Genomic DNA, 16,698 nt, shown 5'->3' on the forward strand with positions numbered 1-16,698 from the left:
GGACATTAATAATAATACCAAATTCTAATGCAGAATTAGTGGGGAAATAGTATATGCCTTCCAGAGATGTAACGATTAACCTTTTCATCTTGTTCCCATTAAAATGTATGTGCAAGTTGTGAGTACGTTTGGTGGGGCAGCTGATAATAATTTTAAAAAAAACTCATTAAATCTAGACATTACTTTTCGCATCATGTAGCATAATTCCCATTTATGAACCAGGTAAACTACACTTTGACTAAGGAATATGATCCACTCAAGTATTATTGTTTATGTTATTGTTGTATTGCTAGAAAACAGACAACTAGCACTGCTAATTCTCTGTGCATATGTATATGTCTCACAAGCAAAAACAAGTTAAAGACAGCAGAGGCAGCTAACTATAAATTACCATAATCAGTCTTTTAACACACTCAAGATGGGGCATGCTGGGACTATTTCGATCCACCAGTGCTTCAGCTTCACCTGCTGCCAACTGAAAAGAGCGACCAAATCTGTGAGCAAAATATTCCAACTTTTTTGCATTATTTCCGTCCTAACATCTCAGCTCAGTTAAAGACAATTACAGACACCAGAGCTTTACAGCAAACAGGGCTTTCAGTGACTCCTGTGTATTGATGTGCTTTTTAAAACAAAAACACATTTTTTAAAGGGCTTGCTGTTTAAAGTTTCTTTAAATTGGTAGTGGTATTACTTTCTTGTAACACAATCAGTCTGTAACACTGATTATGAATTTAGAAAGCTAGAAAACTAAGGGAAAACTTTTTGAACTATAATTTTAGATGTTTCATGACATAGAAAATGCATTTTGCTGATAATGCAACATGCATTATCAGCATTGTTACTGAGTGAGTAACAATGCTGATTACTCATTGTTACTGAATGAGTCCTGAGCACATTTCCATCCCGTCAGATTATTGTAATGTTGCAATATTATTGCTTTGATCTCTTGTAATTTAGATTATAAAAAATGTTCAGACTAGACTAAACCTAGTTGTCAAAGGAAACCGTTTAATGAATTGGACTTATTCAGCTGGATAGTTTAATTTATTTCTTTCACTGCATCTAGCTGCACTTTGATTACCCTAAAATCACTAAATTAGGCTAAATGGTGATAAAGTTGTGAATCAAGTCCTGTAACATATTTTACCACCCACACATGGTAGATGAATCAGATTGTTTGCAGTGTATTGAGGTGCACACTGTATCTGATGCAGATTAGATTTACAACCCTAATGTATTCTTACTGAAATATTTCTGCAATGTGCCTTGCAATTCAGCATGCAAGAACACCTAACGAATACAGCAGTGTTTTTAAATTTGTACACATGCAGAGTGGTTATGTGAGGATGTCTTTGTTCTGCCGTGCATGTTTGAAAAGCAATACTGAAACAAAGCAGAGTGTGAGGACTCAAAGCAATACCTAAAGTCTGCTATGTAGGACTATTATGATGTGTCAGACAACTTTACATAAAGGGTTTATTCCAACAATGGTTAACAATGAAGAGGTATGTAGCATATTCTATTTTCACTGTGGGAGTCTTCATAGAAACAAACCAGATAATACTCCGTCTAAAACATAGTGTTAAGAGTCTGTCAGAGTGTTTCTAGGTGAGCTTCTTGTGTTTCAACTGCACGATGCATTTATGGAACAACTTGCACACTGAATTATTTATGTTAAAACAGCTACTAAATGATTCAGACATGTTTGTATTACTAAATGCCAGCATGATCTTTTCCCAAACTTCCTAAAAAACACCTTCAACCATTTTATATGTATGCTGTTTTTAATAACACACAAACTATGAGAAACGCTGTCTACACAACTACTGGGAATTTAAAAATGGTTTAGATTGTGCAAGTAGCACAAAGATTTACTGCCTTTCACACTTAGTGCTAAATTCAGCTATTAAATCGTTTAACATTTTATCACATGAAAGAACAGAGGCAACCTGCTGCAGTAATCCAGCACTCACAACAAACAATAATAAAGTCAAAATTCATCATGTAAGAAATGACAAATTCATGAGTCACTTCCCTCAATCTGGCTTGGTTTGTGTTTTGCAGAATGGACTGAATTTAAATCAGAGCTATTTTCCCAAAGGAAGAGGAGTGCTCTGCAACATCTATTGCCTATTAACTTTCCAAATAGACTATCTAAAAATCACAGACAATCCAATATTGCCAAGTGAGAAGAAGGATTACAAGTGTAAAGTGGATTTTTTTCTGCAATTTTCCTCTGACAAAATTTACCAGAGGAGGAAGAACTTGCTTCTTTTATGAAAGAGACGTGGCAACTGTTTAAAGAAGATACTATGGATTACACAGTTTCAGTGATCACTTCTCTGCATTATTCAGCAGACAATCTGGCCATGCTTTCATGTGTCCAGGAACCAGAAATGCTTCTTCCGCATGGTAGGCTCTGTAACCTTTAAAACAGCGCGTTCAAACAAACAGTGATGTGCATTGAAGCACAAACTCTCTAACACAATTACCATCTTCCCCAACTCCGCCAAAGGAGGTGGGGGGAAAGAGAAGTGCTACTTTATTGCTATAAGGACACAAAGCCACCTGAGACAACCACCTCCTCAATTACCCACTGCTGATTCCACAAAGCCTTAGCCATTCGGGACCTCATTTGACTTTATTACAACAACCACTGGAGGGGTGGTGTCATTAATCAAACAGAGGCAAAGAGTGAGCAGCCACCCAGGAAAGAGGAGAAATTAACTGTGGAGTCTCTGTTCGAATTCTGCCTGAGAGAGAACGATGTGTGAGCCTGCATCCATCATGGAGCCTCGTCCACACCTGGAAACAAAGGGAGTTACTGCCTCGGCAAACAGATGTTCAGAAGATGTTAAATAAATGTCTGCATTTGATTTAGATGAAGGCATCCCAAGGTTGAGAAGTTTATCAGATGTCTGTATCCCACCAAGCTGATTTAGTAGATGTCCTGTGACAGCATCTTCATTGGCAAACTTTCACAGCAGATGACTGTTGAATATTAATTTTATAGCCCAGGCTCACGTTGCTCACACTGAAGGAAGCTGACAGAAAATGCCAGGCTGATGTACATAAATATTTATATTGAAATATCAGTGACAATGTTGTATCTGTACAATGTAATGTAATATACAATATCTATCTGATGGCTTGCATTTCCAAACTACATATTATGTCAGTCAAAGTTTATTATTTACTATATCTCTGACATGCAATTGTGGAGATGTTTAGAGAAAGGTTACATTAAATTGTAAAACAACATCTCAAGTTATAAACATCTCATGGAGCACCGCGCAGTTCACCATCTGAAAGATGAAAAAAAGAGGACAACTATAAACCACCCAAGAGATAGTCATAGTTCACCAATAGTTGTGCACTCAACAAATCTATTTAGAGATTCATCTACATAGGTTCATCTAAGATTAATGTCTTCTTTAGTCATTCATCAGTGACTTCAAAAGAAGTTCACTGATGAATGACATTTATAAGAAGTCCACAAGTCATGTTTGGGACACAGCAAATAAATGGAAGACAGCACTCTGCCAGATAAGAACAAGACTGAAACTTTTTGGACAACTGCTGTTGCCTTAAATAAAATCTAACATTACCCATCATGTATAAAAAGATTTAAAGTATTTGCAGCTTATTGAGGTATCCTATCATTCACATTAGTAATGCAAACCGTTAATAACCTGGAAAAAAAAAAAAAAAACAGAATTGAACTCCAACTTTTAAAAAAAAGAGTTAATTTGTTGCATGTAATTGAATTAAGTTTGTCAAACTTAATTTATTTACATTTGTTTAACATTACAACTTAATAAACTTAACATATTTACTTGGATAAGCTTAATTTGATTACTTGAAAGAAATACTTTTTTAGAGCTGGATCACTGTTTTCTTTTTAAACAAAGCTAAGTGGAAAAGAGTGGGACATTAAGCTGCTGAATTTCAAATGAGAACAGATTAAAACGATCTTTACAAATTTCAGAGTACATTACTTCTAAACCATCCTTTAGTTTAAAGCCCTGTGTATAAAAGGTGAACATGGAAGAAAAAAAACAGCCTGTTTTGGAAACAAATGACACCACAGGCAATTAGTATCGAAACAATGGCAGCCAATCTTTGTAATGCCTTGTTTTCCATCAACACTGCTGAGTCCACTAATTTGATTTGGGGGGGAAATCAATGTTATTTGCCAAAAGAGCTGCCTCCAAATGTTTAAACGAGCTGTGGTCGGTGCAAATGGAGTAACATGTTTCTCTGTTTAGTTGCAGTCCGGTGACCACAATGTTTAAGAGTTGACTATATAATACAACATAACCTAATGAAATTGTTGATCTTTCAAAGACGACCTGAGTTTTCTTAATTTATTGCAAGAAAAACCCGTATGTCATCTTATAGCTCCAATTGAATCGACAAAGACAAAATAAATAAATAAATAAAAAATATCACTCTTCAGACAGATGGCTCAGCTTGGAGAGCAAGAGATGTGATCAGCTGCTGCCTGCTGGAAAAGGAATGGATTTCTGCACAGATATATTAGCCACTTGGGTGTCAGTTCTGGGAGAGCTGCCGTACAGACAACAGCTCCCTTCCTGCACCAAAGCATCAGTGGAGAGGAAACGTCTTTGCCGTTTATTGTGAAATGGCTCTGCAGAGGTTGTCTGTAGAACTTTAGCATCCAGATCTGTCTGGGTGGACAGAGTCAGTGTTCACACAAGAGAAAAATGAAGCCATACATTTTAACGAGACACATACACACCGTGCTGAGGCATAAAGGTGGGAGTCGGACAGCGCACAGGCAGAGCAGCTTTACTTTTTCTCATGAAGCCGTCTAGTTTCCACATTTTCCTTATAATCATCAAAAACAAAATTAAATTCATATTTAAAATGTGTCATTCCCTTCATAATAGCCAAGGTCGATGCTAAAAATATTTGGAGTATTGGGAGTGTATTTTAACAAACTTGTGTAAATCAGAATGAAGGCAATACAAAACAAATCAAATTTTATTTGTGAGACAATTTTCTTACACTTAAAGATATTTATTTTAGTTTCCAAAAATTACTTTGAGATGCTCATAACATGTTGAAACATTGTAGATTGTGCACCTATGCAATACTAATCAAAGAGTGAAATAATAAAATGAATCAATCCCAAAAAAAACATTTGTTACTGCCAAACATTTTGGCCATGACTGCATTATTTCCTCAACAGCACCATGCAGTTCTCATCCCTTCTGGTTCACTGTTGTGTCATGTAAAGTCTAAGCACTTGTTACCAGTCCTGTAAGACCTGGAACAACAAAAATTCTCATGCTGCCATCTGCTAAGTAGCTCCAGATCATTAGGGACTAAACAAGCAACATCATTGTTGAAACAAACTGCTAAGCTCCATTTTAAAAAGATGTTTGCATTTCTTCTAGTGTGTCATAGCTACATGAAATCCAGAGGGACAGCAGTGTGGCCAGACTAATTCTACGTCCTGTCGCCCATTGCTAAGCCATGGCCATATGTAGGACAGGACAAGACAACATGGAGAACAATGGACTGTGACATGTAAGCAAAAGTAAAGAAATCCTACCATTAAAAAGCTGTCATGAGATGCAATAAGAGTTATTCAAGAGCATTAAATCAGCAACCCTATTTTGTGAAACAAAGACACACAAACCCAGTCTGATCATGAGCAAATCTCATTCCTTCATAAAATTGTTCATGTAAAGAACAATTTGCATTTCCTTACAGTTTGAAAACATCCTGTCAAAAGTTGTCAGAAAGTTGTCACTGCAACCACCTGCAGCAGCAAAACTGATGAGGTTTTCACTTCCAGGGCCTATTTCTAGGTGGAATGTGTATTACTATGGCAAAGCATGCTTCCAGAGACACTCGCTAATGACCGAGATGCCTGTCCTTCTCAGTCAGCCAGATCATTTGGCTGAGCTCAGCAAACAGAGACTCGATTTGCTTTCAAGCAGCTCTTCAGTCAGTCCCAATTTATGCTCCTACAATTTTGGCCTTATTTTGTAAAGTTTGACATATGATTGGAAGCATGAATAAACTGATATAGTGTGTATTCTGATGTATGTTACACTGAAATCAGTTTCTTTTACACAACATTAGAAATGTATGTAAACATTACAGATGCACCAAGAAATGGGCATCTGTAATGTTATTGTTATGACATTGGCCAAATTTCATCTCAACAGGACCTGACCAGGAACCAGCTGGTCTAAAATTAAAAGATCCAATCTTTTTCCAATTAGAGCGCACACCATGTGTATCAGATGGTGCTGGCAACAATACTGGTGTGGTAGTTGTTCATACTGTATATGTGGTATATATTATTTTTACATGTGTGCCCCTTAGAGTGATTCCCTAATGTTGGTGCATGAAATAAAAAAGCTCTCACATACCTGGGGACGTTGGGGATTTCAGCCCCATAAACAGAGCGGTGCAAAGCCATTTACTATTTTATATGTTAAAGAGAAAATTGTAGAAACCGCTCTAGCTCCACTTGAAAGACGATATATTTAAATACAGTTGAGACCAGATACTTACACATGCCAAATAAAAACACACACCTTTTCTTATCTCAATCTGAAGTTAAATCAGACCAAACTTTTAGCTCTAGGCGACTTAAAAATGGTGTTTTTTCAGTCTAACTTCATGACAGATTTTTTGCATTAACCTCACCCTCAAATCTCAAAAAGAATCTTTTTTTTAAAATTAGCTATATGTCACAAGTACAACAGTTCTGTGTCAATTTTAATGATACATGGATGTTTTTAATTTTACAAACCCTCTGCCAATAAAGATGTGAATGCCAATAAAGATGTGAATGCTTGTAGCTGCAGAATCGACTTTGTGCAACTCATCAATCGCATCTGAGTGAATTCAGATTAGAGCATGAACGTGGCAGAGCCAGTTGTTCATTTCTGAATGGTAAAACAGACAATGCAGCTCTTGTTGCAACCCAGGAGCAAAAAGGACTCATGAAGAAAAATCATTATCTCTTGTGCCTCGGCCCTGTTACTATATATGCAAAATAGGTTTGCTTATGAAACTTTTAACTCCCCTGCCACAGCCTTTCAACAATCAGATGCTTGACTGGTCAGCATGGGTGTTTTGTTTTTAAGAAAGTTATAAAAGTTTATGGGTAAAGCTGTTTTATGTTAACCCCACTTCAGTATTTAAGGATTTTCTATATTTTGTACTTTTAAAAAACTTTTTTAGGAGATATAGAACTTGATTTTCTTTATTTTATTTTTTTAATTCATTCTGGCTTAGTCTCTGGTTGATAAATAATTATATTTTTTTATAACAGAAAATTTTTATTCTATGAATGTTGTCTTGTGAGTGCAAATATTTTGACTGCTATATAATAAAAATAAGCATTTTATTACTCATACCGTCAGCCTAACAGGAGAAAATGTTGAATTTACTCATGGGAAAACACACCATGCTCCTTTTTATAAGGGTTTCTTGGTTTAATTGAGGTTACACTTTGAATTGTGTATTGTATATAAATGAGTCCAACATGAGGGCAAGACAACAAATTAAACTGAACAACCAGAGGGCTTATTATTCCCATTGTTTTCCCAGATGTAATATTCAGAGATTTTCTTTTATAATACATTTTCACCACTTACATGGTTTTTTGTTATTACCTTCATTTCTCATGAAACATAATCAATTTTCTCTATTTATTTTCTGTCCTGGATCAAATTGAAGAACTTCATTTAAGTTTATGTACGGTTGAAATCATATGTTTACATACACTGCATGGAAGAACATCTGACAATAAATCTGACCAAACATTTTCTGCTTTAGGTCAGTATGAGGACAGCCTGAATTATTCCCATTTGCTAATTGTCAGATTAAAGAGAGGAAGATTTTTTCTATGATATCCCCATGACTCCAAATACACCAAATATTGTGAATTAACCTATTAAAACCTTTGAAAGCCTTGATGTTTAAGGGCATGCTAATCTTAGTGGATTTACAATTTTGACTTTAAGGGAAAAGAAAATCCTTTAAATTTATATTTTTATTATTCTTGTATGTAACAAACAAGAATTATGGTAATTCTAACTGAGCGAAAACAGTAAACCTTGGTCTGGTATAGGTTCAGACATTGAGAAAAAGTCATTTATCAGCATCATATGTTGTTTCAGCTTTATAGTGTGTTTATATACACATAATATCCACTCTGGAGCTTATTTTTAATTAAATGAAGAGATTAGTCACATGCAAGGTATTATTTTCCTGAAAGAAATCTTATCTGATAAACTAATTTATAGTCTGAGATTTTATTTTTGTTCTGTTCATGCATTAAAGGATCAATTGTAAACTAAATTCCTATTTTGTATTTCAGTCAGTGTTGGGTGGATATGTTACTACCATTTAGAGAGTCCAGAAGACAGACATGGAAGATGTCGAAGAAAATTAAGTTTGCATGCTCATATTGTCGCACATCTTTTATACAAAGTCTATAATATTAAGCCCAAATGTCAAGATGTACTTAAAAGAGGAGGTGGTGTGGCATTTGTGTGCCATGAGAGGATCACATACAGACGAGAGGAAATAACATCTGCAATACTGTCACAGTCTTTGTTTTTTTTTTATTGGATTTTGCTACAATGTTCTTGTTTTGTTACTTTAGTGTTATGTTTTGTGTTCTCTTTGTCTGGCTTCTGTTTCTCTGTTCATCTTGCTTTTATCTCTGTCTGCACACCAGATTCCATTTTTCAAAGTATAAGACGTGTGGTCTGTCATCAGTCTTTTAGCACTTTCTGCATGTCTAGTCCCTTGTTTTTAGTGACTCTGTATCAGATCTTCATCCAAATGTATTTTTCTGGCAATAAAAAAGAAGCTGCTTCACACACAACTGAAAACAGAAAGACATCATGTGCCAAAAGTATAAATGTGACCCTCTGGTTCCCAAACCAGACACACTCCTTTCCACCACCTTGAGATCATGTCCATGAAAACCACAAACAGAACTGAAAGACCAGCCTTGACAGAGTCCAATCTACAACTGAAACAAGCTTGACTTTCTACTGAACATGCAGACATAGCTCTTTAAAGCTCATTTTCAATTGCCAATTCTACCAAAGGACAACCCACAAAAGAATCACCTCCACCATACATGTGCACTAAGTTTCAATCCCCTTCTTGGCAGTTCCAGTCATGCAGGAGTCTGCAACCTGTGGCTCTGGAGCTACATGTTGCTCATTCAGTTCTCCAAAGAGGCTATTATTCACACAGAAAAGAACAGTTTTAAAACACAAGGGAAACAAAACTTATATTTTTCTATGTTTTCTCAAATAGAATCAAACCAGTGGAGAAAAAAAAAAAACAACCCTTCATTCTTCTCTTGCGTTATGACATTTCTTATTACTTTCCATAAATATGGAATGCTCATTTGTTCTTCATTCTTCTTTTGTAACATTTTTATGTTTTTCTCTGATCTAAAGTCAAATGATTTAAATAATGTGGTTGTTTGATCTTACTACAAAAACTTTACACAGTAGGTGCACAAACAAACTAATGAGTTATTTTTTATTTTGCAGCTCTTGACACTTTATTTCAATGTGTTGGAGCAGGGGCAAAAATGGCTCTTTGGACTGCAAAGGTTGCTGATTCCTGCACTGGAGTCAAAATCTGAGCCACTCTTCCAGGAACCAGTCTATGAATATCGATAGAAAAATCTAAACCTCTGTTTTAAAATAAAGTTCATCCTTCTCTTCATGTATGGTATGTCTTTGGAGCCTGGTGTTCACTGAGGTCAACCCAAATATTAATAACCTCTTTATAGCATTTATATACATTTGATAATTGGTGGAAAATATTAAAGCAAAAACATCAGAACAACTCAACTCACTACTCTACTTCTAGATCAATTATCGTGTAACACTTTCAAGAAGCGCAGAGAAGGAAAAATCTGCCAAGTAATAGAACATTTGAGCCTGCAAATATCATAATGAAGCAAGACACTAACTCGACTTCAGTTTGAGTGAAAGCTCAGCTAGTAAATCAGCAGGGTCTAATTCAAACAAGGCATGTAAGAAGGAAGTACTTATAAGAACAAAGCAGATTGAAGCATCTATGTAGCATAAAGCTGGCAAAATAAATATTGTGCCATTTATATTGCTAAAAGACACCAAAATTCATAACTACACTCTCCCACATCAACAATAGTTCTGTTATTTGGACATCTTCCCCTTTGAAGTTAGCATTGGCCACAGGTTCAGTTAATGATCCTGCAGAAAAGGGGTTGGAACCTCGCCCTGGTGAGCACATTTCCATGGAGCTCAGCATCTCTGAACTATCTGGTTCACTTCACCTGGCCCTGCAAACACAAGCTGCTCTGGGCACCGTAGCCGTCACTTTTCATCACAGCATCAAAGACTTCTCTGTCAGCATAAGAGCTGGAAGGGTTAGTGGAAATAAATATATATTTCACTCTTTCCTCCCGTGTACATCCATCTTTCTTTATGAAACACTTTTTTGTCACTTAAAAAAAAAAGGAAAGATGGTAATGGGTAGACATTTTGCAGAATCCACCGCTACAAAATTGTATTCCATGCTGTTTTTTTTAAATGTTTTCTTCTATAGCAGGGTACTTTGGTCAATGGCAGAAATGTTCAATGTGCTTTTGTAGGGAAACCCAAGGGTAATTTATTTTTTTCTTATCAAAATAAAAAAAAAGGAAACAAACTTATATTTCTCATGTCTGCAGGATATCTGTAACATTGTCCTCTTTAAGATGTCATAGATTAAACAGCACTTGACACAGGGAGTAACACCTGACTAATTTCTTTCTAATAAACCAGTGTGGCTCCTTGGTCCACAATGTCTCTTCTCTGCCCATAGTTCAGTCTCCATAGCAACCAACAACTGTAGATCCCCACCAATTTCATTACTGAATGGATTTTAAATCAGACATCTACCATAGCAACAGGATATAGGTTTCACAGCTGAGCGAGTGCTTCGGCGTTTGGATGGAAAGGTTTCAGTTGCCAGCACTTCTAGCATGTCCAACTAGAATTTAGCAATGTTGCCAGGGAGCCTGTTAATAATAAAAATAGAGTGGTCTTCTAGGTGTAATTATGTGTTTTTTTAACAGGAAAAGGCAGCTGTAGCATACAGAACAGCGTCAAGCTGCACTAGACTCATGGCTCAGCTGCACCCTGATATCATTCCATAACTCCAACAAGGTCAGCTCAACTTCACCAGAGTTTTAGTTAAAATAAATTGCACAGTTTTCATGTGAAGAATATTCTAGCACACCCTCCTGCTAACTGACCATCTGTTATCTACACCCGCTTTTCCTTGCAGAGTCGCGGTACACCTTGGACAGGTCGCCTGTACACCGCAGGGCAACAGAGAGACATGCAGGAGAAACAAACATGCATAAAAACACTTCTAACCTAAGGGCAAAAATTTAGAGGAAGCAATTAAGCTCAGAGCCATTACTTTAGTCTGTGGGAGGAAGCTGGAGAATCTGCACATAACCCAACCGTGCTGACAGAAAACTTGCAAACTCCACGTAGAAAGACTCCAGGCCTGAATTCAAACCCAGGAAATTATTGCTGAACAGGAACAGTGCTACGAACTGTTCGACCGTGCAGCCCACTGATAACCACATATTGTAGTAGTTCCAATCACAGAAAGCTGGAACTTAGTAAGATGAGACAGAGCGACTCAGAGATCAACAGGCCACCTCTTTAACTTACAAGAACTGAATAAGCTATTTGTGTAGCAGTACTGAGTGAAATTACAATATGTGTTAATATATAGGATTAGTGTTAATCTTTTACCAAGAAGGAAAGATGTTATTCACTGTCCATTGTTACAATTATCTGTTTTAATGGTTGTTATAAAAAATTGAAAACTGAAGAGCTTAGTTAGTCTTGTGGCAATAAATCAAATCAAGAAAAGTACATGGTCAAAAATATAAAAAATTGGGTTATTTTGGCTGGCTGGCCACTGTTGTATATTTGCTGTAATCTTAAAAGCTTGGTTAGTCTGTCTTAAAATTGGTCAACTAACACTTATGTCAACTGTCTGCTTATAAGTAAGACATAAGGATTTTTGTCAGACATTTAAATAAGCATCTACTGTATCTTACATTGTGAATCCATAATGTGAGCTTAAGTTCAACTTCCTTCAAACCTTAACAATCAGAGCTTTAAGCAAATATAATTCAAGCTGACTTTTAAGCAGCATTTTAAAGTCTCTAATTAAATCAGCTTTACTCTCTAATCTTAAAAATAACAGTCTAAATATTTTTGTTAAAAAGAAGAATACGCCCATTGTCTTACCAGTTATTTCCTTTGTTGTACCAATAAAGATCACATTTCTCCTGTCTCTAGTATTTGTTTTATAAGGGTTAAAATCACTTAAATAGAAAAACGTTCCTCGTTTACAGCTGATTACTATCACTAATACCAAGGGAGCAATTGTCTTAGGCAGAACACAATCATTAATTTGATATTTAATTAAGATAATGGGATCTAAATTGCAAGTTAATACTCTTCTAGACACACTACTATTCGAGTGAAAGAATTTTCTGTTGAGCTTTGTGTCAATGAAAATCTTTTTATGGTGATAAGTTGCATTTTTTTTTAAAAACTTCTTCTGCAAAGATATAATTAGTAATAGTTTCCCTCACTGTATAATCACAGTGATTATGTAAGTGTCTATTAAAAGTCACTTCATTAATCACATTTATTTTCAACTTTTTAAATATCAGTATTGTGTTCAACCTCTCTGCATTGTTTACTAGAGGATTTTTCTTAACACCTCAAGCATGTTGGTATTGTAACACAAACAGGTTTAGCTGTCTTTGGTTCTCTTACTTTGTCAGAATCTGTTTTTTCACCACAAATTTTCTCTGCCTTTAGATTTCTAATACTGGGCCTTTCCAGTCACAATCATCTGTGAAGATCACTCTGAAAAGTTAGTCAATTACTCCTGTTATCCAATGTTTCTGGGAGACATAAACAGCAGACTGCAGCCCTCGACTTTTTTGCCCACTCGCCAGCACAGGCATAAAGCAGTGCTATTTAGCTCACAAATCATTATTAGATATTGCATTCACTTGCACTCAGACACTACTAGCTCACATGGCATATAGAGCACATTCCACTCTGCAATTAAATGCGTTAATTTTGTAAGCATAATTGTTACTGTGAATAATGAATCAAAAAATTATGTTAATTTCTACTGTTTGTAGGAATAAACAGTTTTGTTAGATTTTTTTATGTTAAAAACAACTAGAAGTTGATGTGACCGGCTTTTTACCTTCCCCCACTCTGAGGATAAATTCACATTCCTTCAAACTTTGTCTGATGTGACATAGTGTGTACTAGAGGAAAAGGAACAACCACTTATAGCTTCACAGAATATCACTCCAGAAAATCTGAACTATCCCTTCTAACACCAATATTATTATCCTAAATTACAATTATTTTTATTAAAAAGAAGAATAAACCTATTGCCTTACCAGTTATTTCCTTTGTTGCACCAATAAAGATCACATTTCTGTCTCAGATGCATAATGTCTCAGCACATCGCAGGAACATTATGCATGTATACATACATGTGTATATTTTAATGTAATCAGTAAAGTAGCTAATGTACTGGAGCAACTGCAGCAATAGCCATGGTTGATAAAGACATTTCAGTGCATTTATCTTTCACAAGCTCAAGACATGTGTTGACAGAGGTGTTGCTGTTGCTGAGCTATTCTTAGATAATTCCTGTGAGCGGCAAGTTGACATTAGTTTCTACAACATGTTTTAAGTCTTCAAGTCTTAAGACATTTAACCTCCTCTATGATGATCTGGTTTATCACAAAACCTTCCTTCCAAAACCACTTTGTCATCTGATTGCGTTTCACTTACTTCTGATCTAACTATACACTTAGAAGACAAAGAAGCAGCTATGACCCTATAAAAACCTAACACCCCATCAACCCAGAGCTTTAAACCAAACAGACAGCATGGGAAGAGGAAGAGGTACCCATGTGGAAAAGAAGCCCTCCAGTAGTAATTACACTCCCAGCCATCATTCTTTCCTGACCACTAAAACAACCCCCTGAAGGATATAAGGCCTATACCCTATATTTACTGTATGATACTTTGTCTCCAGAGAAACCTACACCTGCAGTGTGTTCATCTCAGCAGATAAATTTATTTTACAACAGCCACCCAGGCCACCAATCAAGAGATCCCCCGAGAGCAATCAAAGCATTGCCACCGGCTCAGGAGGAATGCGGTCTAATCTGAGGAGAAAGTGTATGAGCACGTGTGTGGGAGAGATAAAGAAATGGTTTCTGAGAAGGGGAAAGTATAAGACATTATGACAGAATAACACAGTCAGAATCGGGTAGGTGTGGTGCCTTTGATAGTCATGAATAGCCACAGAGGCTTTTCATAACTGTGGCTGAGCTGAGGATCTAATGTAGTTTGTTTGTGATCTCTGTCGGCATGTTTTGAGCAAACATGTGTGAGCACATCTGTTGGCAAACAGAGGCCCCTTTGGTGGAAGTGTTGCTGCAAATGTAAAATGTAATGCTCCCAAGGCAAACAGTATAATCTTGAGCAGAGTTCTTTTTTTTTTTTTTTCCAGGGGTGCCATACATGCATAAGCTTCAACATGCAGGAAATATCACACAGAGAAGGTATCACCAAAAACTGCTAGAAACTGTTTTTTTTTTCTCATTGCCTTTTTCTGTGGATCTACATATTTCAGATAGTCCTAATGCAGCCCAGCAGGGTAAAGCTTACTAAAAGTATAGGGCAGAAATTGCTGGAAGCCCTGCTATGACAATGTGTTCTGAAATTTTATGTTAAGCAAATGAGAAAAAGAGCTGAGAAGAAAATCTGAGCAACAGCACAGATATTCAGCCTACAGAGAAGTTCAAATTGTACTATTTTCTATGTCTCAATGAAAGAAAAAAAATTACATTAATTTTATGAGAAATACTTTGTCCAAAGCTTTTACTCAAAGTGCAACAAACAGCAGAGTTTTTTCACCTTGTAGGTCATATCCACTGTAATGTAGGGCTCTGTTGAAACACAGGAGTCAATCCAATCAAAAGAACCACAACTGCTATTTAATACAAAACCTGCCTGATGATGTTAAGTGTAGAACAATAATCTGTACGTTTGGCAGAGGTAACAGAGAAATTCCCTAGTAGCAATCACTGAGTCAAAACCAACTCCATGCCACTATATCGTTCTGGTTGGCGGTGTGATTGAGATTGACGACTCATAAGTGTCAGGATGTATTACTGTTTCCATAAAGATAATCCAGCATGAAGAGTGCTGTGCTGACATAGACGTCTGAAAGAAAGTTCATGCATCCACATATTGAGTGCTGATCTAGATCTTGTAGTGGTTGGTCTGTGCCCCCAGACAACATAACCAATTCTAGACTGGAAGGAATTGAATCAAAATGTAAATAATGTGGAATTGAACCCACAGCTTTTCACGTGTAAGAAAACTATTTTTCCCTTTGAACCAGAGTCGCTCAGGATATGGACAATTTTAATTATTGCTGTGCAAATAGTAGGTTATACTGGGCTTCTTGTAATGCTATGTAAAGTCTTAGGTTGGTAGTTTAAAGTATTTTTTTTTCTAAAATGTCAGGCGTTTCTTTTCAAAAACATTAGGTTAAAATTTTGTATTTTCAAAATGTTACCTGCAAACTAGTCAAGGTGCTTCAAGAAAGGATACAAAGAGAAAGGAAAAAAAAGAGATTTTACCCTGAAACAAATCTAAACATTGGGATTTGAAGAAATAAAAACACTGAGATTTTGGTCAAGAGCTCCTCAACTATCCTGCCAACAGCAGTGTTTAAATGTGTGTCATTTGTTCACAGACGAAAATTATTTTTGACAGAAAAATTCATGTGGAAATTTGTTTTTTTGTCAGGACCAATGGAGAATTTCAGAGCGGCAAAAAGTCAATCTGGTTTTTTATTGTTCATTCATAAGATACTGTTATGCATACCAACAATTAAGGGACTTTATTGTGTTTTAAAATAATGACTCCCTATAACGTGATAATTTTACTGGTCTTCATTAGAAGCAGTGTTTAATCCACCAACAAGAGCGTACACTACTGTAACTAAATGTCTTTCTAGGAAATCACAGGAGAACAGAAAGATACTATGATACAGAGTGATCACTCGTCTCAGAGTGCAACTGTCCAGTCTTGTAAACAAACCATTTTTCTTGACAAAAAAGGCCTTCAAATGGGAACATGCTGACTCAAAGCGTCACTTATTGGAGACACAGAAAAGTATATGCTGTTATTTTCTCCATGCAAGAAAAGTGGATGAGATTTGTGAAAGTGATGAGGGCAGACTTCTCGTCTCCCACCAAAAACTGTCTATTCAAGACAGACTTTGCCCCAGGATTATGAAACACTTGGGAGCCTGGCTTCAAGCAAAGCAACAGTTCAGTGCTGATAGGCAAGAACACAATATTCCATCATGATGTTAGACAGCGCCAGGGGACTCAGTGGTCAGACTACTGAGGCAAACGCATAAAGTTATTTGAGAGCAAAGTTTTCCAGGTAAAATATGTGGTGTTGGGGGTGTTTAGCTATGTTTTTTATTGCCATCAGTAGTACAACAATACAATAGCATGTGTATGTCCATACATCATGTACTTAAATAAAGCAA

At 36.3% G+C, this 16,698-nt stretch overlaps 1 protein-coding gene across 3 annotated transcripts in view; it reads right to left on the reverse strand.

Moving 5' to 3' along the window:
• The window catches only part of cpne5b (copine Vb), a 119,852-nt gene that overhangs the window by 44,944 nt on the left and 58,210 nt on the right, over positions 1–16,698 (reverse strand). The window lies entirely within an intron of this gene.

Source organism: Xiphophorus hellerii, chromosome 20, assembly GCF_003331165.1.
Source record: "Xiphophorus hellerii strain 12219 chromosome 20, Xiphophorus_hellerii-4.1, whole genome shotgun sequence".
Lineage (NCBI taxonomy): Eukaryota > Metazoa > Chordata > Actinopteri > Cyprinodontiformes > Poeciliidae > Xiphophorus > Xiphophorus hellerii.